The sequence below is a fragment of the Loxodonta africana genome, chromosome 10 (assembly GCF_030014295.1).
Source record: "Loxodonta africana isolate mLoxAfr1 chromosome 10, mLoxAfr1.hap2, whole genome shotgun sequence".
Taxonomy (NCBI): domain Eukaryota; kingdom Metazoa; phylum Chordata; class Mammalia; order Proboscidea; family Elephantidae; genus Loxodonta; species Loxodonta africana.
The window spans coordinates 106,881,937-106,904,658 of NC_087351.1; the positions used below are offsets into that span (position 1 = coordinate 106,881,937).

The 22,722-nt window shown below is 48.8% G+C and overlaps 1 protein-coding gene across 1 annotated transcript in view; it reads right to left on the reverse strand.

The window, feature by feature from the left end:
- PRIMA1 (proline rich membrane anchor 1) overlaps positions 1-22,722 on the reverse strand; it is a 75,859-nt gene that overhangs the window by 15,014 nt on the left and 38,123 nt on the right. The window lies entirely within an intron of this gene.

Below are 22,722 nucleotides of genomic sequence, written 5' to 3' on the forward strand. Positions count from 1 at the left end.
CCTGGCCCTGGTTGTCCCAGAGCAGAGGTTAAGCGCTGCACCCCCACCATCCATCCTCTCTGGGCATGAGCTAACTGACAGCAGGGTCAGGCTTAATTTCCCATGAAAAATAACAGAACATCTCATTCTCTCAGCTGAGGCATTAAATCCGCGTCCTCTGGAGGTGGGGGCAGGGACAGGACTCACAGGGGATGCTGGGGGAGGGAGGAAGGAGCAAGAGAGAGGGAGGCCCGCCAATGCCAGGTTCTTAAGCTAATTGCTTGTAAGAGACAGGCTCTCCCTGCAGGATTTTGGCTGTCTCAGTTTGTATGGGGTGGCTAAAATTTGAAAAAGTCGCTGTAAGGCATTGAATTGTGTCCCCCCTCAAAAAATACATTGAAGTCCTAACCCCCAGTACCTTTGAATGTGACCTTGTTCGGAAATAGGGTCTTTGAAGATGTTATCTGTTAAGATGAGTCTTGCTGGGTAAGGTAGATCCTAATCCTTTATGAGCAGTGTCTCAAAAAAGAGATTAGAGTGATGCAGCTACAAACTGGGGGATGCCTGGGGCGACCAGAAGCTGGAAGAGACAAGGACGGGCCCTGCAATAGAGACTTCAGGGAGAACATGGCTCTCTGACAGCCTGAATTCCGGGTTCCAGCCTCCAGAGCTGAGAGAGAAGAAAGACCTGTTGTTCGAAGCCGCCCAGGTGGCACTTTCTTCCAGCAGCTCCGAGACGCTAACCATCTGTCTCTGACAAGGTCACTGATACTGGGTGCCATAGGCCTCTGCCACTACTCAGTCAATGGAGTCCTGAGAGAACCTGCCTGCCCTACCTGGCGCAGGTTGGGGATAGGGCACCTGCGACACAGGTGTAGATGAGGCTCACAACACTTGCCTCTGAGCAAAGCACGGACCAACACCTCCCAGCACACAGCTGTAGCCCAGAGGCTCTGGGAAGACCCAGACACAACAGGAAAGAAGTGCTCAGAACTGCAAAAGGACTGGGAGGGATGGAAGGAGAGGGAAGGAGGGAGAGAGGCGGGAAAGGAGAGAACGAGAAAAGGAGGGAGAGAGGGGGAAGTGTAAACCTTACCTCTGTCATGATACAGAGCATTTCTGTCACTTCAGAAAGCTCCCCAGGGCCTCCTTCTGGCCAGTCCCTACCCTGGGGGCAACCACTATTCTGATTCCTAAAATCACAGATGAGATTCACTTATTCTTGACATTCACTTAAATGGAATCATACTATGTGTGCTCTTCTGCTTCCTTTAGCGTCTTTGAGCTTCATCCAAGTTGCTGCAGACTTCAACAATTCCTCTTTATGGCTGAGTAGCATGCCATGCATGGTATGAGTCTACCACCATTTGCTTGTCCAGTCACCTGTTGATGGGCACCTGGGCTGTTTCCTGGTTTTGACTATTGTGGATAAAGCTACCATAAACATTTGGGTACAAGACTTTGTAGAGACAAATTGTTATATTTATCTTGGGTAAACATCCCAAAGTGGGATTGCTGGGTCACAGGGTATGTATATGATTAACTTTAAAGGAACTGCCAACCTGGTTCTCCAAAGTGTTTGTACTCTTATCCACTCCCATGTGGAATACAGGGAGGAGAGGAGAGATGGGAAGAAGTGAGTGGTTCCTGAATTGTTGCTGCTGGATCAGGAGATCAAGGAAGCTATTACGTGCTTCTGAGGGAAACCAGTTACCATCAAGTTGATTCAGACTCTTGGTGACCCCATGTGTGTCAGACTAGAACTGTGTTCCATGGAGTTTTTAATGGTTGATTTTTTTGGAAATAGATTGCCAGGCCTTTCTTCCCAGGTGCCTCTGGGGGGATTTGAACCTCCAAACTTTCAGTTAGCAGCCGAGAATGTTAACCTTTTGCACCATCAAATTAACAAATGCAAGGTCCTGAGGGCAGGCCTCAGGTCATTACAGAAACCAGTCATATACAGACATGCTTCCAGAGACATGGCTGGCACAAGGATGCCGCTGATCTGATCCCAGCCAGCGGGGGATCAGCCTTTAGAACCCCCACCCCCGCACTAAAAAGACATACTCTATGTAATTCAAAACAGGGATAAACTCTAAAATAAATAAAAGGAGGCCCAAAGGGATTCTCATTTTCCCCTATGATGACCTTCTTCAGCGCTATCAATATCAAACACAAAATCCTTCCATCTAATTCCTCATTTTGGGGTACTCTGGTTTGCCTGAATCTGCCCATGGTGCGTCAACGCAGGTCCAGGACCAGCCTTCCCTACAGCAGGGGTCCCACGCACTGGCCCCCAAACCCCAGAGGGTTTGCCTCCCTCTCATTGAGCAGCAATTTTGGATTCTGCCGACTCCACCTCAGGTTGTAACAGCTCCAGGCAAGTCCCCCACGGCCAGGCCTGCGGCCAACAGGAACCTCTTACCTGCCCACCAATGGCCCAGGGAAGGTTACCCAATGCTCTGTTTATCCTGGGGAATAAATCGACCAGCCCATGGTTCTCAACAAGGGCCAGCCGCACCCTCCAGTGGACACCTGGGAATGGGGTATGGCTGTTGGTTGCCACAATGAGTGAGTCCGGTGGCCATGGATGATATCCCACAAGGATCTGGGTCCTCACACCCAAGGTAGAACTGTCCCTCTACCAAAAACCACAACAGGGCCCCTGTGGAGGCATTCCATCAGTGTAAAACGGAAGGGCTGATTCTAAGCTTCACTTGGAATTTGACACCAAATTTCACACTTGCCTCTTTTCAAGGATCTTTTCTTTACGTGTTTTCGGTTAATGAGGTGCACATTCTCTTTTTGCGATTATTTTTTCAAAACACAATTGATACTGAAAGCAGGGAGATGGTGTTTGAGAGCGTCTTTCCATTTGCTTCTAACAGATATATAAAGAGAGAGGCATTTTGTGAAATCTGGTCTGAGGCATAAATCTTGGGTTTTGCTAAGAAAACAGCTATCGCGTTCAAATAATGCATCCTTATTCATCCTTGCTTGAGTTGTTTCATAGCAAGAAGAATCAGAGGCTACTGGGGTTGGAGGAAGCCTCGGATCATAAATACTGAGGCTCAACATCAAGAAGCAACTTTCCCAAGGACCGGGGTTGGGACCCGTCTTTGGGCTGCCAGCCAGGTCTGCTGCTGCCTGGACCTCTAGCTCCCTCCCACTGGACATGGCCAGAACTTCTCTTCAGATGTGATAAGACAGCTTGCCATGTGGGCAGAACAGTAGATCATATGTGAGAAGATAACATCATGAAGGTGCTCATTCATTCATTCATCCATTACATAGCTACCGAGGACCCTGTGTGCAAGTTCTGTGCTCAGGGCTGCAAAGGCGTAGCTACAGAAAAATGGCTCCTATGGCAAGCATCCTGTCCTAATATCTGGCACCCACGTTTTAGATAACTTTACCATAATATCAGCTCAAAAATACAAATCAAGATCATTAATCTTTTACTTAACACATTACGGCACTACATGAAAATTACAATGGCACCCTCCTTGCTTTCACTGATGAAAACTGGTCTGTGATGTGCTCAGAGTCATTTTGTCCGTTTCTTCTCCTTCTACACTCAGCAGAACAAGATTGCATACTCTGCCTTGAGTCATGGAAGCTCTCAAATATTAGTCTTAACTTGCTGAACAATCTCTCACAGCTGGCGATGGAAACTGCGATGGTTAATAGAACTGCTCAGAGGTGGCCTCCTCCCCTTCAAGTGGTGCCCAGGTCACATGCCGTCCCTGCCATACCTTAGCTACACCTCTGACTAGGGCTGGAATACAAAGATGAATCAGACATAAACTGTGCCATTACCAAGCCTGGTGCCAGATACACCAGGGGTAATTCCAAAGCTGATCAGGACCTGACGGCTTTATCACAAAGCCAGCAGTCTCCGAGAGGAGCTGAGACAGGCACACATTGCTACATACAAGGCGAAAAGTCATTTGTGCCATCAGAGAGGAAGCTATGGAGTGCCAAGGTGGTTCAGAGGTCCGGGCGGTGGCTTGTGAGAGGCAGGTGGTCAGATGGAGAAGGCTCAGGCAACCCAGAGGATGTCAAGTCCCGGAATGAGGCTGCTGAAGCTCGGCCTCCTTGCTCACTCCTCCTTGCTCACAGCCGAGACTCTGCAAACACGGCAGAAGGGCAGGCGCTGTATGACATCACAGGGGTCGCAACCCCCTCTCTTCTGAGACTCAGTGAGGTTTTGTCCGTTGTATTCATTAAACACTCATGATGCTTGTAAAGACGAGGAGACTGGCAACCAGAGAGAACAATTTAGAACTACTCAGGCTCAGTGTTGCTTTATCAAAGGAGCTCCATCCTTTCCAATTAAGAAATACGTCATTCACAGCTTACATGTGGGACTTCTGCTTCTGGCCAAGATAGGGTAACAGGGACCCGATTTGCCCTCCCACTTGACATATCCAAAAAACACAAAATATACAAAAATAATGGTTTTCAAAACGGTGGATATCAGGCAATGAAAGAGAGTGATCCCCGAGAGACAAGAAACAAATGAGGTGAGTCTTAAGACTGCTCCAGCTTACTGCCTTCAGAGAGTTTCCAAACAGTGGTGCAGGGAAGGAGAGGCCAAATAGGGCCCAGCAGACCAGCTAAGTTGGGGAGATGGAACTGAGAGTCTGGGAGATCAAAGCAGCTGGAGTTTGCAGAATAGCAGAGAAGAGGGCTGTATACAGAGAGAACCCTGGAGATCTGCATAGGGTTCCCCGTAACTTTTCTGCAGAGTACTTACTGATCAGCACACAGGTATGAAGAAACTACCCAAGGCAGGGGAAAGAACCACCTGAAAGGATCAGAGGGAACAGTGACTGCTGCTCACACAGGGCCAGGGAGAGTACCTGCTCCCGTTAGCCAGAATGACCAGCCTCAAAATTCATGGGGCATTAGACTACACAGAAAGGTCTTGCCTCAGTAGTGGGGAATAATGAGCCCTAGCCTGAGTATGGAGTTCCTGAGTGGTGGAAACAGTTAAGCACTCTGCTACTAACTGAAAGGTTGGTGGTTCGAATCCAACCCAGGGGTGACTTGGATCTACTTCTGAAGGATCACAGCCATTGACAACATCCTATAGAAAAGTTCTATTCTGAAACATAGGAGGTTGCCAGGACTCAGAATTAACTTGACACAACTGCTCCAATCCTGCCTAACAAATCTGACAAGGAACACCTAAAATGGTCAAATTGTTTCCAAGTAACTTAGCTATGACCCAGAACAAAGGTCAAAACTATTTCTAGGAATATAAAAATACCTAGCTACCAACAAGATAAAATCCACAACGTCTGCCATAGAATAAAAAACTACCAGGCACGCAAAAAGGAAGGGAAATATGATCCATAACGAGGAGATAAATCACAGCCGACTGGAACTGACACAGACGTTAAAATTAGTAGATGGGGCTATTAAAAGTTATAACTGTATTCCATATGTTCAAAAGTTAAGTACAAACTCAGCTCCCAGATCTTGGTTTCTAAATACCATACTGGAATTAAAAGAAGACGCACTGTTGAAGAAATGTCTGGCTGTAGGGCTGAGGCAGGGAAAATACAAGATGAGCTTGTGTACCAGAAGGTAAGGACGTGCTCAAGACCCAAAAGGATGGGGGCATGTCAAAGGGACACAGGAGCTAACCTGAGAGAGCTCCCAATGGCCAAAGCTGGAACAATTTGAGCAATAAAATAAATCACACGAGGCTATAAATAATTGAGTGAATACAATAAATGGAGGAGAGGAGACAGATTTTCCTTACAAAAGAATCCCAGAATGTGGAGCTTAATTCTGCGTCCCCTCAGCCACTTGAGGGTGGGCTAGAGTTAGTGACTCATTTCCAAAAAATGGAGTAGAGAAAAATAATCACTTTACTGAGGAGAAACCTGGCAAAGGCTACATTAGCCAAGTAATGAGGGTAACGGCACCAGTGACGTCATCGCACATCACCTATCCCTGGATGTGATGAGATGAGAAGGGCACTTCACCTCTGCTGTGTTCTTTCCAAACAACTAATAATCCTAGTCTAATTTTGAGAAAAACATCGGACAAAACCAGACTGGGGGGTGTCTCAGTGCTGCTATAACAAAAATACCACAAGTGGACGGCTTTAACAAAGAGAAATTTATTTTCTCACAGTCTAGTAGGCTACGAGTCCAAACTCAGAGCGTCATCTGAAGGGGAAGGCTTTTTCTAGTGGCTCTGGAGGAAGGTCCATGTCATCAGTCTTCCCCTGGACTAGGAGATTCTCTGCACGGGAATGCCAGGTCAAAAGGATGTGTTCTGCTCCTGGCACTGCCTTCTTGGTGGTATAAGGTCTCCATGTCTCTCTGCTTGCTTTTCTCTTTTATATCTCAAAAGAGATTGGCTTAAGACACTAATCTTGTAGACCTCATCAATATAACTGCCACTAATCCATCTCATTACATCATAGTGATAGGATTTACAGCACGTAGGGAAACCACATCAGATGACAAAATGGTGGACAATCATACATGCTGGGAATCATGACCCAGCCAAGGTGACAGGTATTTTTGGGGGACGCAATTCAATCCATGACAGGCAGTATTCTTATAGGACACCTGATCAGTATTCCTCAAGACTTTCAAGGTTATGAAAAACAAGGAAAGACTGAGAAACTATTATAGACCAGAGCTAGGGAGGTATAAAAATTAAAGGCAATGTGGTGCTCTGGACTGGTTCCTGGGACAGAGAGAGGATAGTAATGGAAAAAAAAAAAAATCAGTGAAATTTAAATAAAGCCTGGAATTTAGTTAGTAGTAATGTACCAATGCCAGTTTTTTTAGTTTTGACAAATGACCCATGTTAATGTAAGATGTTAGAAAGGGCGAAAACTGAGACAGGGGTATAAAGAGACTGGACTATCTTAACAACTTTACTGTAAATCTAAAATCTCCAAAATAAAAATTTTATTTTTTAAAAAGTTAAGTAGACATGTGGGATATATAAAAATGACAGTTGTGGATTGAGCTGTGTCCTCCAAAAATGTGTGTCAACTTGGCTAGGCCATGATTCCCGGTATGTGTGACTGTCCAGCATTTTGTCATTTGATATGATTTTTCTGTGTGTTGTAAATCTTACCTCTATGATGGTAATGAGGCAGGATTAGAGGCAGTTATGTTAATGAGTCAGGACTCAATCTACAGATTAGGTTGAATCTTGAGTCAATCTTTTTTGAGATATAAAAGAGAGAAATGAGCAGAAAGACAAGGGACCTCACACCACCAAGAAACGAGAACCAGAGAATAGCACGTCCCTTGGACTCAGGATCCCTATGTTGAGAAGCTCCTCGATTGAGGAAGGCTGATGACAAGGACCTTCCCCCAGAACCGACAGAGTGAGAAAATCTTCTCCTGGAGTTGGCACCCTGAATTTGGACTTCTAGCCTTCTAGACTGTGAGAGAATAAATCTGTTTGTTAAAGCCATCCACTTGTGATATTTCTGTTATTGCCGCACGAGGTAACTAAGACAGTGACCAAACTGAATTTCTAGAAATGAAAACTATGATCCGTGAGATGGAAAATACACTTGAAGGGATTAGGCAATGCAGATTAGATACTGCAGATAAAAAGATTAATGAACTTGAAGACAGCAATAGTAACTACTCAAAATGAAATGCAGAGAGGAAAAGTGAAGAAAAATAAACAGACCATCAATGAGCTGTGGGACAACTTCAAGTGGCCTAATACATGTGTAACTGGAGACTTGGAGTTCCTGAATGAGAAGGGGTGTGGCGGGGCGGGGGGGGAGTCGAGGGGGGGAGACAGAAAAGATATTTTAAGAAATAATGGCAAAAACTTCAAATTCGAGTGAAAAAATAAACCCATCAATTCAAGAAGTCCTACAAACCCTAATCATGAAATGCAAGAAGAAAAATACACCAAGACACATTGCAATCAAATGACTCAAAACCAATGATGAAAATAAAATTGTAAAATCAGCCAACCTCCCCCCACCAGAATCAGGTACATCATATGCAGAGGAACAAACAGAAGGAATCAAACAGATTTCTCAGTGCAGACAATGCAACGGAGAAGACAGTGGAACAAAATCTCTAAAGTACTGAAAGGAAACAAATCTGTTAACCTAGAATTTTATACCCAACAAAAAATCTTTCAAAAATGATGGTAAAATAAAGGCTTTTTAAGCTGAAAGAATTAATCACCAAGCACTCACGTGGTCCCAAAACTCTGCTCTGCACTGTTTCAATGGAGGTTTAAAAAGTAAGGCACTCATTCAACAAACAATTGCCAGCAGCTCCTATGTGCTGGGATACCCTGGTGGCATAGTGGTTAAGAGCTACGGCTGCTAACCAAAAGGTCAGCAGTTTGAATCCACCAGGTGCTCCTTGGAAACTCTATGGGGTGGCTACAAGTCGGAAGACTCAACGGCAATGGGTTTAATTTTTGGTTACTTTATGTGCTGGAACAGGGGCACTGGAGGTGACCAAGACAGATATGGTTCCTCCCCAACGGAACTTTGAGAAGAGTGGAAGAAGCTGATAGCAAACAAGTATATAATTATACATTGTGGCAAGTGCTAAGAAAGAAAGAAAGAATGAAGAGGTTAAGATACCTCCACAAAGATCTGAGAAAAAGGCATGTTGGAGCCAGTGTAAGGGCAACCTCAGATGCACCCATCTGAACCAGTATTCAAGGATGAGCAGACCAAAGAGATGGAGTTCTATGGGCGACTGGTCAATCTGCTCTCAGTCCACCACCACAGAAGAACTGTGTGGTCAGGTAAGCCCCCAGCTGTTCTCAGTGGCAAACGCCTCCCCTATATTTCTCACAGGGTTTTTTGTTTTTGTTTTTGTTTTTGTTTGTGAATGTGAATATCAAATAAGATAAGAGATGACGTTCTTGTGGGTACTGGGAGGAGCAGCTATCCTTTATGCAACAACTACTTCCAGGCACTCTACCAGGCACAGCGGTGCGTGGCCGAGTCATAAAAAAATAGTCCCTTTAATAAGTGGGAAAACTGAAGCCACAGAGCCTGTCAGAATTTAAATCCAGGTGTGCCTTGCGACAGTCAAAAACAAAAAAAACCCCATTGTCGTCGAGTTGATTCTGACCCACAGTGACCCTATAAGACAGAATAGAACTGCCCCATAGGGTTTCCAAGGAGCAGCTGGTGGATTCAAACTGCTGGCCCTTTGGTTAGCAGCAGAGCTCTTAAACACCATGCCACCAGGGCTCTCTTGTGACAGTACCCATCACATGTTTATATAGGACCCGGGCAACCTGCCACTTCCCTCTCCCCATCAGAGGCAGCTGTGCCAGGGAAGCTGTGCCCAGGAAATGTTTGACTGACAGGAGGGGGCCGATCGAGGGATGAATGAGTCAAAGGAACGGGAGGAGAAGGCTGGAAATAATCTCTGTTTTGGCATAGCGTCTGGTTCTTAGAAGGAGGGGGTGATAGCCATGTTCTAGGTTTTAAAATCACTCTTCTATTTGACACAGAAACTCCAGCTTCATGCACAGCTTGGTCTCTTGACCCCAGGTGTCACAGGCCACCTCCAGAGACCAGCCGTTTGCTCACATGGCCCCCATTTCTTGAGCGCCAGGCACTGCTGCTGACCCGGTGGGCGTGCTGTGGCCTGAAGAACCTTTGGGGGCTTGACTAGAGTTCTCCGAATTCCAAAGTTTTGGCAACTCACGCCCACGCTGCCTGAGTGGTCTCCTGGCTGACCCCCAGGAACTAGAACTGATGCGTACTAATTGTTCTTAATTATTGTCGGGTGAGGAGGTGCCCCGCATTTTCAGAGGCGGTTGCTCTCTCTGCTTCCTGCGTCCTCAGCAGCCCAGCCGCCAGGCCACCGGGGATGACAACCTCTGACAACAGAGCCCAGCTCATCCCGAGGGGAGGCTCGTCCAGGCTCCTGAGTGGTGCAAATCAGACTCCTTCAGTGAGCTAGTGAACGTGCTTCCCACAACCGAAAGCACAACCTTGGCCTTTACTGTGGGGGACTGACATCAGCAGCTGGCCTGGGCTGGGAGTCGTTTGTTTGTCTAGGAGTACAGGACACTCCCAAGTATCTGATATTATTGTGTCTCAGGCATTGCACCTGGGATTGAAGAACAGGCAAAGCGAATCATACTGCCCCTGCTCTGTGAAACAGCCTAATGGCAGTTGGTCCTTAGGGTCTGTAGGCTCCCTCCTGGCCCGCCCGCTCCCGCTCACAGGAAGGGGCTTTGGGGAAGTCGGCCAGCATGTTCACGAGAGAGGCAGGCAGACTTGGGACTCAGAGCTCACACAGGAAGGCGGCTAAATGTCTCGGGGTGTTTCAGAACATGCTTGCTCTTTGTCTTAGTTATCTCAAACCCACTGCTGTCTGGTCGATTCCTACTCATAGTGACGCTACTGGACAGAGTAGAACTGCCCCATAGGGTTTCCAAGGCTGTTAAGAGCTCAGCTGCTAACCAAAAAGTCAGCAGTTCAAATCCACCACATGCTCCTTGAAAACCCTGTGGGACTGTCCTACTCTGTCCTATAGGGCTGCTACGAGTTGGAATCAACTCCACAGCAATGGTTTTAATCTTCACGGAAGCAGACTGCCACATCTTTCTCCCACGGAGGGACTGGTGGGTTCAAACTGCCAACCTTTTGTTTAACAGCCGAGTGCTTAACCACTGTGCCATCAGGGCTCCATCCATAGGTACAGGGGTTAGGATTCCAACACATATTTGGGGGGGGACACAATTGAACCCATAATACCAGACTTTTCCTTTTCCTTTCTTTGCCTTGCTGTCCCCCCAGCCTTGCTCCTGTCGGGTTGCATGACACAGACCCTCCGTCCACACTGTAAGGAGGGAGTGAGTGGGGGCAGGACCGCCTTGCCCAGCTCCACCTCCACACAGAGCCCCATTGTCTCCCACAGACAAGGGACTGGCTCTCCTGCCAGCCGCTGTGCATTCAAGGGCACAGGCACCAATGGGGAGGTCCGTGCCAGGGCATCCACCCTCCTATGTGGGCTGGGGGAGCCTCAGGAGGGCCAGCCCGGGTATGGGGCGACTCGCTCATTTCTAACCCAACAGGTGTCTGAGTATGTGGGCTGGACTTTAAAACCACAAATATGAACTCAGAACCTGCTATTTTATGCAAACCTCTGAAATAAGTCACCATTTCTAGAGAGAAGTAAGAGGTCTCCTTTGGAATTGCTGCAGATGAAAGTGTCACTCATCTGCTCTCGTCTTGGGGACCCTTCCACCCCATCCGCCATGAGGCTCTGGCTTAGGCTTCTGAGTCCAGTGCAAAGACCCTCTTTGATGTCTTCCCAGATTTCTTCCCCAAGCCAGACGATTCCCACAGCAGGCGGCCCCTGGCTGCACAACAACCGCGGGCCAGAGTGTGAGTTCCCTGCACACCTACACTTAGCAGAAAGACCAGAGGGCAAGTTTAGTCCTGGGGGAGCCTCAGCAGCTTGTCTTTTCCGGAAACAAGGGGCACACCCTCCCCCACTCTGCAGTAAGGAAGCAGGTTGCAAACGTTATGGCTTAAACAGGGTGGGGGTCCCGGCCTCCAGCCCTGGAGAAGGGGTGCTGTGCCAGGGGAATGATGAAGCAGTTGACCTTTTGGGGTGACCTGTCTCCTGCCCACCATCCCTCCTGCAGTCCCGTGGGAGTCTCACTGGCCTCCAAAACTCCATCCGGGTGTCCCTGCCTGCTCCAGTCAGTGGGAGTCTGCGGGGCCGCTGTGGCCGGGGAAGGGGCCTCGGCCAGCATTAGCTGCTTTCATCCTTTGTCTGTGGAAACTGTTGGTCTGTGGAAGTACATGAGGCCTTGGTCGTCATCCGGCACATCACCAGGACCCTCAGGGATCCAGAGGTGCTGAGCTGCAAGGGCTGGCCACCATGGCCACCTCGCTGGACGCAAGGGAATTGGCCCGGCTCATTCCATGGTGTCGTCCATACCCCCAAACTGTGTTCGTGCCCTCAGTCTCATCTCACCTGCACCCCCAGGCTGGCCGGCTCCCTGTGCTGGAAGCATCCAGCAGTGAGCTAAGCCACCCTGCCCACTCTCTTCAACGCCACCCTCTTCCCAGTTCTCTTCCAGCAGGGGCACTGCCCTCTTCCCAGGGCCCATGCCCAGCCAGCCAGCATTCCCTCTGCCCTCCCCGAGCCCTGCAGCAGGGCTATCAGCTGCCAAACCTGGGGCCATTCCCTTGGGCCCCCTCCACCTGCCCTTCCACTCAGCTCGCTCCTCTCCCTGCCTCCAGGCCTTCCTGGCTCTTGCCAGGTTACCCGGTCACCTCCCCACCCGCTAGTCCCTCCTCCCTCGACAACTCCAGTTCAGCACAGTTGTCCCCCGTGGCTTTGGATCGGAAGGATGTGGAGTTAAAATCCAGATTCTGACCTTGGGCAAATCACTTAATCTCTCTAATCTAATCTGTTTGTTCCATTATAAATTGGAGAAAGCAATAGTACCTCTCCCCCAGGGCTGAGGAAAGGGTGAAACGAGGGACACAGTCAGACAGCTTACAGCAGACAGCCTTGGCTCCCCACCACACCCTTTCCTTGCTCACTAGAAGAACCCTGATTCTCCTCCTGTGTCCCCCCACTCTCCACAGGGCCTAGGCTTTGGGGAGGCTGGTCCAGCCCAGGAGGTGGGTTCTCCAGGCCTTCTATACTATCTGGTTTAGGGTGGCACATGATCTAGCACCAGCCTATGACATGAGAGGAAAAGTCTGCCGGGGCTTCCAGAATGGTCTCCTTGCTCTTACACACAGGAAGAGGCAGGTCTGTCCTCCTGGACACTACTGTCCTCTTCACCCCAAAACAGAGCATCTTAAGGGGGCTGAGGCTGCTGAGGTGTGGGGTGGGTGGATCACAATGTGAAGCAGCACGGTCCAGGTACATCTCTAGAGGGTGACATTTGAGCAAAGACTGGAAAGAGATGAGGAGTCCATCATGCAGACATCTGGGGGAAGGATGTTTGGGTCGAAGGAACAGCTAGAGCCAAGGCCTGAGCTGGGTGGGAATGAGCCTGTCATGTCTGAGGAACAGCAAGGAGGCCCGTGGGGCAGGGACGAACGGGAGGGGAGATGAAGTAGCGCTCATGTCGGGCTCAGAGGTCGGGAGAAGGCCATGAGAGGGACTTTGGCTTTCACACTGAGAAACCAGATACCACTGGAGGGCCTTGAGAGAGGAGCGGTGTGATCTATCATGCTGTATGTGTGCGGTGGGGGTGGGGGAAGTGCAGGGGAGGCCTACTGGGAGGCCAGCAACTCAGGAAGAGATGACAGTGGCTCAGATGGGAGTGTTAGTGGTGGAGGGGGTGAGAAAAGGCCAGATTCTTAGAGCCAGTGGCATCTGCCAAAAGATTGACTGTGGGAGTGAGAGTCAGAGAAGATTTCAGGATGCCCCCGAGGACTCTGCGCTGAGCAAGTGCTGGGGGGCAGAAGCAGGCTTGGGGGTGAGGAGGCAAGTTTGAAATGCCTATTACTTATCAAAGGCGATGATGAGCAGGCAGCTGGAGCTAGATCGCAAGTTCAGAAGGGAGGCCTGGGCTGCAGCATCAATCTGAGAGTTGTCAGCACCCAGTCCCAAGACTGGATGAGATCATCAAGGCAGGGCAAAGACAAAGAAGAGAAGAGGGTCAAGGCCTGAACCTCGACGTCTGCACATGAAGAGGCTGAGGAGCAGAGAGGAGCCAGCAAGGGAGGGGGCCCAAGGCCATGGGGAGTCCCTTGGCAAGTCAAGAAGAGACCTCAAGGAGATGGGAGATCAACTGGGTCCAATGTAGCTGACAGGACCAGTATGATGAGGTCTGAGAACCATCCACCGGGTGGAGCAACATGGCGGGTGGGGGCAAGATGGTGATGAAGGGGGGCAAGACAGTGAGGTGGGGCAAGATAGTGGAGGGAGCAACATAGCATCACACTGACCATCACAAAAGCAGTTTCGCAGGGACAGTGGGAAGAAGCCTGGTTGGAGGCAGTTTAAGGAGAGAGTGGGGAGAGGAAATGGAAACAGCCAGTAGACACAATTCGTTGGTGGAGTTTTGTTGTAATGGGGGGCAGCAACATGGAGCTGAGCTGGCTGGAGAAGGGAAAAGTGAAGGTGTTTTAAGATGAGAGAAACAGAGAGAGAGAGAGTGTGTGTGTGTGTGTGAGTCAATGGGGTGACCCAGGAGAGATGGGGAGACACACTGGAGCAAGGCCCCTGGGCAAGGCCCCTGGGAGGGACCCAGAGCACAGGTCTTTAGATGGCGCCTGTGAGAGGCATAGTGAGGGCAGGAGGGAGAGCCTGTGGGTAAAGAGGCTGGAGGGGGTGGAGGAGGGGGATGTCAATTGTCTCAGTGACAGGGAAGCCAGGCCAGCAGCTGAAAGTGAGGATGGGCAAGCATGGGTGTTTGAGGGGAGGGGACAGGGAGAGAACCAGTTGTCTAGGAGGGTGGGCGAGTGAACGGATGGGGGAGGAGGAGGATAAAGGACCCTGGGAGCTCAAGTGAGTCTAGCCGCTCAGGTGGGCCATTTTGCTCCAGCCACGTCAGCTGCTGGGCAGGCAGGTGTGGGCAGGTATAAGCCAAGGCTGGTCTTCCCAGCACTTACAACGAAGTGAGTGCAAGGCGAGGGAGTCATAGATGTGCACCCCTGTTTTAAAGATGAGGAAACTGAGGCACACAAAAAAGTGAAGTGAAGGTGCCCAGCTCTTCAGGAGTGGAGCTGCCATTCAAACCCAGACAGTCTGGCTCCAGGGCCCACCTGTAACCGCTGTACAGACAGACAGAAATGAGAAGCAAGCAGATACCTGCACAACTAAAAACAGCCGGAAGAAGCAGTGTGGAGAAAACGATACAGGGTGGAATGAGAAAGAACAACACTGTCTGTGGAAATTGGTTTCAGCAGCCCCTCTGGGCTCTGGAGAAGCCCCTCTGAGGAGATGACGTTTAAGCTGAGCTCTATAGGATGGTGGGGCACCCTGTGAAGAGGTCCTATCAGGGCTGGCCTCAGCTACAAGGGAAGGGATGGGGGCCCAGGCACCTCTAGCCTCTCTCTGCTCCCCACGCTGGCGACCAGGCCTCCCCCAAAGCCCTGGGCGAGGGGCCCCGGGCCCTTCCATCAGTGACTCCCAGCCACACTGCAGGGGACACTCGCTCCTGACTTATTCATTCCTCCAGGCGTTCTGGGCTCGGAGCCCAGTGTGGTGGCGGCGTGGCTGCTTATCATCAAGGACGCCGTTCTCAGACATTCCTGAGGGGGCGTTTGAAAAATCAATACATCATTACTAACTGTCTCCATCATTCCTGCGCCTAATTAGGAAAGGGCAATTATGAATCGGGTGCATGTCTTTATGGCAGGGCAGCTCTGGCTTTTCCTGACACGAGGGAAAGATCTGGATGGAGGCCGGGGCAGAAGCCGAGAACAGCAGGTCGCTGCCTGGTGTCATTAATTAGGCTTCTGGTGGCGAGGGCCGAATACATCTTCCCTTGTTCTGCACCCAAACAGGCCTCTTTGTTTGGCTTCTTCATGCAAGGGCTCCTCACTCCTCAGAATCAACTCTCTTTAGCGGTCACGGCCCACCCTTTGCTGTCCCTCCCCCTTTGTGACCTGTGGAGAAGCGTCAGGCCTTTCGTTACCACCCGGGGCTGCAGACGCAGTGTCATCCAGGAGGTCTGCATTGTCGAGAAGTAATATGATGGTGCCACGTCTGGAAAGCTCTGGGCGACCCCTGAGTCCATACTCGCTAAACTGACACCACAGTGTTCAACTGCCAGTCCAACCACTAAATACGTATCTATTGCACCTACTGTGTGTCAGGCGCTGTGCTAGGTATGGAGGATATAATGGCCGGCAAAACAGGCAGGGACCCTGCCCTCATGACAGTTACAGTCTACTGGAGAATGGACAGTAATCAAAATACCACCAAGTAAAGGCATCCTTGTTAGCCCTACCTCGATGAGACACTTACCACACATGTGTCTTAGGTACAAACAACAGAAAACTATAAAACAAAAAGCAATAACGTCACACAGAAACCTGCACATGGATGTTTACAGCAGCTCTACCCATAATTGCCAGAACTTGGAGGCAACCAAGATGTCCTTCAATGGGTAAATGGATAAACAAGCTGTGGTACAGCCAAACAATGGGGTACTACTCAGCAACAAAAAGAAATGAGCTATCAAGCCACCAAAAGACATGGAGACACCTTAAGTGCATACGCGGAGTCAAAGAAGCCAGTCTGAAAGGGCTACATATCGTATGAACCCAACTAGAAGGCATTCTGGAAAAGGAAAACTATAGAGACACTGAAAAGATCGTGGTCTCCAGGGCCTCAGGGGGAGGGGAGTGGGTAAAGCGCAGGGCATTTTTAAGGTGGAGCCACTATTCTGTATGATGCTGTAGTGGTGGACACAGGACATGCATTTGTCAGGTCCCAAGACAGAGAATGAGCTCTAAGGTAAACCATGGACTCTAGTTAATAACAGCATTATCAATATCAGCTCATCAATTGTAACAAATGTCCCATACCAACGCAAGTATTAGTATCGGAGAAACTGTGCAGGGGAGAGAGGATATGTGGGAATTTTCAGTGCAATTTCTCTGTAAACCTAAAGTCTATTAATAAAACAACAAAACACACACAAATCCCAAAAATGATGCCCGGGACACGGGGAGCCGGTGTGAGTTCACTGGACAATGATGAGCTCCATTTCTTTGTGAAAGGTCAAGACCTGGGCCAGGAAGACACTGCAGACGGTGAATATTAACCCCCCCAGCAGAGCCCAGCACCTGGTTGATGCTCAAGTTGGAGGCTTTCTCCGTACAATGGAGTATTATTCAGTGGAAAAAAGGACCACCAAGCCACAAAAAGGCATGGAGGCTTTCTCCCTAAGGGAAGAATGCCCTGCTGGGGGGACATCTAGGTCAACTGGAATAACAAAATCTATTAAGAAAACATTCTGCATCCCACTTTGGTGAGTGGTGTCTGGGATCTTAAACACTAGCAAGTGGCCATCTAAAACCCAGTGCCGTCGAGTTGATTCCAACTCATAGTGACCCTATAGGACAGAGTAGAACTACCCTATAGGACAGAGTAGAACTGCCCCATAGAGTTTCCAAGGAGCGCCTGACGGATTCGAACCGCCAACCCTTTGGTTAGCAGCCGTAGCACTTAACTACTACGCCACCAGGGTTTCCAAGTGGCCATCTAAGAGGCATCAATTGGTTTCAACCTACCCGGAGCAAAGGAGAATGAAGAACACAAAGACACAAGGTAATTATGAGCCCAAGAGACAGAAAGGGCCACATAAATATGAGACAACATCAGCCTGAGGCCTGAAGAACTAGATGGTGCCCGGCTACAACTGACGACTGCCCTGAAAGGGAACACAACAGAGAATCCCTGATGGAGCAGGAGGACAGTGGAACGCAGACCTCGAATTCTCATAAAAAGACCAAACTTAATGGTCTGACTGAGGCTAGAATGATCCCAGAGATCATGGTCCCCAGACCTTCTGTTAGCCCAAGACAGGAACCATTCCCAAAGCCAACTCTTTAGACAGGGATTGGACTGGACTACAAGACAGAAAATGATACTGGTGAGGAGTGAGCTTCTTGGCTCAAGTAGACACATGAGACTATGTGGGCAGCTCCTGTCTGGAGGGGAGATGAGAAGGCAGATGGGGACAGGAGCTGGCTGAATGGACAAGGGAAATACAGGGTAGAGAGGACGAGTGTGCTGTCTCATTAGGGAGAGAGCATCTAGGAGTACATAGCAAGGTATATATAAATTTTTGTATGAGAGACTGACTTGATTTGTAAACTTTCACTTAAAGCACAATTTAAAAAGAAAGAACACCCCGCTGGATGGAATCAGTTCTGTCCAAACAGCTGTGATCATTTCGCAGAGGGGTTCAGGGTCAACTCGAGCCCGTGGCTGGCAAACTACAGCCCATGGGTCAAATCTAGCCCACTGCCTGTTTTGATAAAGTTTTATTGGCACACAGCCACACCCATTTGTTATATATTATATGGCTGCTTTAATGGTACATCGGCAGAGTTGAGTGGTTGTGACAGAGACTGTACGGCCTGCAAAGTCTAAAATGTTTACTATCTGGTCTCTTACAGAGAAAGTTTGTCAGTCCCTAACTTTGTTCTTGTTAGCTGCCATCAAGTCGGCCACTGACTCATGGCGACCCCACGCACAACAGATTGAAATGCTGCCCAGTCCTGCACTACCCCCAATGATTGAGTGCAGCATGGACTGTTGTGATCCACAGGGTTTTCATGGGCTGATTTTCAGAAGTAGATCACCAGGCCTTTCTTCTTTGTCTTAGTCTGGAAGCTCTGCTGAAACCTATTCAGCATCCTAGCAACACAGAAGCCTCTGGGTGGTGGTTGTGCACGGGGTGCATTAGCCTGGAATTGAACCTGGGTCTCCCACATGGAAGGCGAGAAGTCTACCACTGGAACACCATGACCCTTAACTTAAAAACCAAACCAAACTCGTTGCCATCGAGTCGATTCCGACTCATAGCAACCCTTCACTTAGAGGGGTCTTAACCTGAGATGTGTAGGCAGGCTTAGAAGACTTGTCTAAGAGCACTCTGAAATTATAATCCAAATTGGTATTTTAAAAATAAACATTACACTCCTTCCATTTTATTCTCAGAAAGGCACTTTACTCCAAACGTTAACCAACGCCCTGGTGGGAGGTTTCTAGCCACGTGGCATGGGGCTTGGTCCTGACTGGACATTCTGACGGTGACAATGTGGTGGGACAGGACTGAGTTTGGATCCTGGCTTGGCCACACCTGCTAAGTGACCCCAGACAAAGCACTCAGTTTAACAAGCCTTGCTTCCTCATCAGCTGAAAGGGTGACAACTCCCCTTGCAGGTTGGTGGGGAGGCTCAACTGAGGTGACATGTCCAGCACTGCCCTGGAGCCCTGCATGCAGGGGCAATCAATAAAGGGTGGAGTGACCTCGATGACACATCCAGGGACACAGCTAGAATTCGAGGACAGACAATGGGGTTTGGGCAGATCTAGGGCTGACATCGGTAAGAACTGCCTACATTCCATAACTGCCCGACAATGGAACCGGCCAATTCCTTGGGCCGTGACACCCGCCACCTTGATGAGCAAGCGAAGCGCCAGGGCTCTTCCTGGCTCCCAATCTGGTGAAAGGCAATACTCTCAGCTTGTTCCAGTCCTCCTTGACGTTTTAAGAATACAAGAGGGCTGTTGCTCTACTCCCTCCCTACCCCCGCCAATGTCCCCTCTGGGTGCCTCTTGGATCTTTCTGTTTGTTTGGCATTGGAATAGGACTGTTGCTACCCACCTGCCGGCTGAGCTCAGAGGACTCTGCTTTGGATGCCGAAAGGTTTCAACTGAAACAGCACATCTGACTTTTGGGCACCTGCACCCCTTCTTTTGAAAGACCACCCTGGGTTCCTGGAGCGGCTCTGCACCAGGCAGAGAACAGGGGACGTATTCCCAATGCTCCCAGAGTCCTTGACCAGTGACTGATGCATGCCGAGTGTGAATGTGCAGTCCTGCTGCTGGACAGGACAATTCTGAGGGCTCACCAGCCCTCCAGAGCCCCCTAAGGATCAGGCAGAGATGACTTGGCCTGAGCCTCTCCCTTGGCTTCCTCCCTCCCACCATCCCACCTCCCCACTGCCTTACCAAAGTCTCCCCTGGGAACTCTTTTTAAAAAATTCTTGCCTGTACACCAGCGTTCACTGCAGCACTTTTCACAATAGTCAAAAAGGGAAACATTGCAGCTTTGTTCACGATAGCAAAAAGATGGAAACAACCTAGATGCCCAACAACAGACGAATGGATAAACAAACCGTGGTACATACACACAATGGAGTATTACACAACGATAAAGAACAACGAAGAATCTGTGAAGCAGCTCACAACATGGATGAACCTGGAGGGCATTATGCTGAGTGAAATAAGTCAATCACAAAAGGACAAATATTGTATGAGACCACTACTGTAAAAGCTCATGAAAAGGTTTACACACAAAAAGAAATAATCTTTAAGGGTAATGAGGGAGGGGAGGGGTAGGAATGGAAAAACACTAAATAGACAATAAATAAGTGGTAACTTTGATGAAGAGTAAGACAGTACACAATACTGGGGAAGCCAGCATAACTTGTCCAAGGCAAGGTCATGGAAGCTCCATAGATACATCCAAACTCCCTGAGGGATCAAATTGCTGGGCTGAGGGCTGTGGGGACCAGGGTCTCAGGGAACATCTAGCTCAATTGGCATAACACGGTTTATGAAGAAAATGTTCTACACTCTACTTTGGCGTGTAGCGTCTGGGTCTTAAACGCCTGTGAGCGGCCATCTAGGATACTCCATTGGCTTCACCCCTTCAGGAGCAAGGAAGAATGAAGAAAACTAAAGATTAAAGGGAAAGATTAGTCCAAAGGACTAATGGACCACATCTACCACGGCCTCCACCAGACTGAGCCCAGGACAACTAGATGGTACCTGATTACCACCACTGACTGCTCTGACAGGGATCACAAGAGAGGGTCCCAGACAGAGCTGGAGAAAAATGTAGAGCAAAATTCTAACTCAAAAAGAAAGACCAGACTTGCTGACCAGACAGAGTCTGGAGAAATCCTGAGAGTATGGCCCCTGGACACCCTTTCAGCTCAGTAATGAAGTCACTCCTGAGGTTCACCCTTCAGCCAAAGACTGGACAGGCCCATAAAACAAAACGAGACTAAAAGGGCACACCAGCCCAGGGGCGAGGACTAGAAGGCAGGAGGGGATAGGAAAGCTGGTAATAGGGAACCCAAGATCGAGAAGGGAGAGTGTTGACATGTCTTGGGGTTGTTAACCAATGTCATAAAACAATATGTGTACTAACTGTTTAATGGGAAGCTAGTTTGTTCTATAAACCTTCATTTAAGTACAATAAAAAAAAATACAAAAGAAAATGGAAACAACCAAAATGTCCATCAATGGATGAACAGATCAACAAAACGTGGTATATACACACAATGGAATACTACCCAGCCATAAAGAGAAATGGAGTCCCGATGCATGCCACAACACGGCCGAACCTTGAAAACATCACACTGAGCAAAACAAGTCAGTCACAAAAAGGACAAATACTGTATGATCTCACTTACATGAAATAAATATATAGAAACCATAGACAATTCGCCGTTACCAGGAACTGGAGGGAGGGGGTTTATGTTAACGGTGGTGGAGCAATTTGGGAAAGGATAGTAGGAATGAGTGCTAGGCTTGTCGAATGCAGTCCATGTCACTGAATTATACACGAGAAATTGTTGAATTAGTGGATGTATTGTTGTGTATCTTTTCACCACAATAAAAAAACTTTAAAAAACAAATAGCCAATGGGGAAGGAAGAAATTCTTGTCTCAGAGTCTGCTTCAGGGGAGGCTCAGACGTGGGGTCGTTGAGACGCTGAGAGGTACCGACCTGCCTCATAAAGCATCAAGCAGAAATGGACTCTGTCCCCAAGAGATTCACCTGACCTTTCTCCGTTCCTGATGATTTCTTCCAAGAACCACGCTTCGCTAGTTCTCTGGACAGAGCCTACGTCCTGTTTAAAACATCTCTGTTTGGGTTAACCTGGGGAGAATTTTTGTCCAAGTCGGGGCCACAAAGGTCTGGTGACACAGCTGAGAAAGATCCCTGCAGCTCAGTGGGTATTTATTAAAAAATCTGAAATGTCTGTGGCTTTGGGAGAAAATCATAGTATTAAACCAAACCTGTTGGCGTTGAGACAATTCCGACTCATAGCAACCCTACAGGACAGAGTAGAACTGCCCCATAGAGTTTCCAAGGAGTGCCTGGTGGATTTGAACTGCTGACGTTTTGGTTAGCAGCCGTAGCTCTGAACCACTATGTCACCAGGGTTTTCACAGTTTAAAGAGTGGGGAGAAAAACCCCCACTGATGATTCAAAGCTGTCCTGCCCACTATTAAAAAAAAACCCAGCTGCCATCTAGTCGGCTCTGACTCATGGCGACGCTAGGAGTGCCAGAGTAGAACTGCACTCCATAGTGTTTTCAGTGGCTGACTTCTTGGAAGGAGATTGCCAGGCCTTTCTTTTGAGGTGTCTCTGAGTGGACTTGAACCTCCAACCTTTCAGTTAGCAGCCAAGTGCATAACTGTTCAGACCACCCAGGGACCCTAATCAGTAGCCACAGTCACATATGGCTACATAAATTTAAATTATTTAATTAAAATCAAATAAAATGTAAAACTTGTTTCCTGAGTCACACTAGTTACATGTGGCCAGTGGCTAACCCTGCTGGACGGCACAGATAGAGAACATCTCCATCATCACAGGAAGTTCTATTGGACAGTGCTGGCCCAGAGTTAGGGCCAGTGGGATGTTCTGCTTGCCTTTCAAAAACAGCAGCCAAAGGTGGCTTTCTTACTGCACTGAGACAGCCACAGGTGTGCCAACAGGGCTAATGTCAAAGCACTTTTCTTAGATTCTTTTATTTCATTCTCATATGTGCCTGCCCCCAGAATAGGCCAGGCAGGAATTACTGGTCCCATTTTATAGATAAGGAAATTGAGGGTCCTAAGGGTCAAAAAGGCAAAGTCACAGAGCTGATTGGAAAGTGACAGTCAGGGCTGAAACCTGGGGTGTCTGAGCCATAAGGCTTCTGCTGCCTCCTTTGGGATAATCCAAGGCAATGGGAACAGCGGTGGAGAGGGCCCTCCTCCCAACAGGTCAACCATCTGGCGAGCAG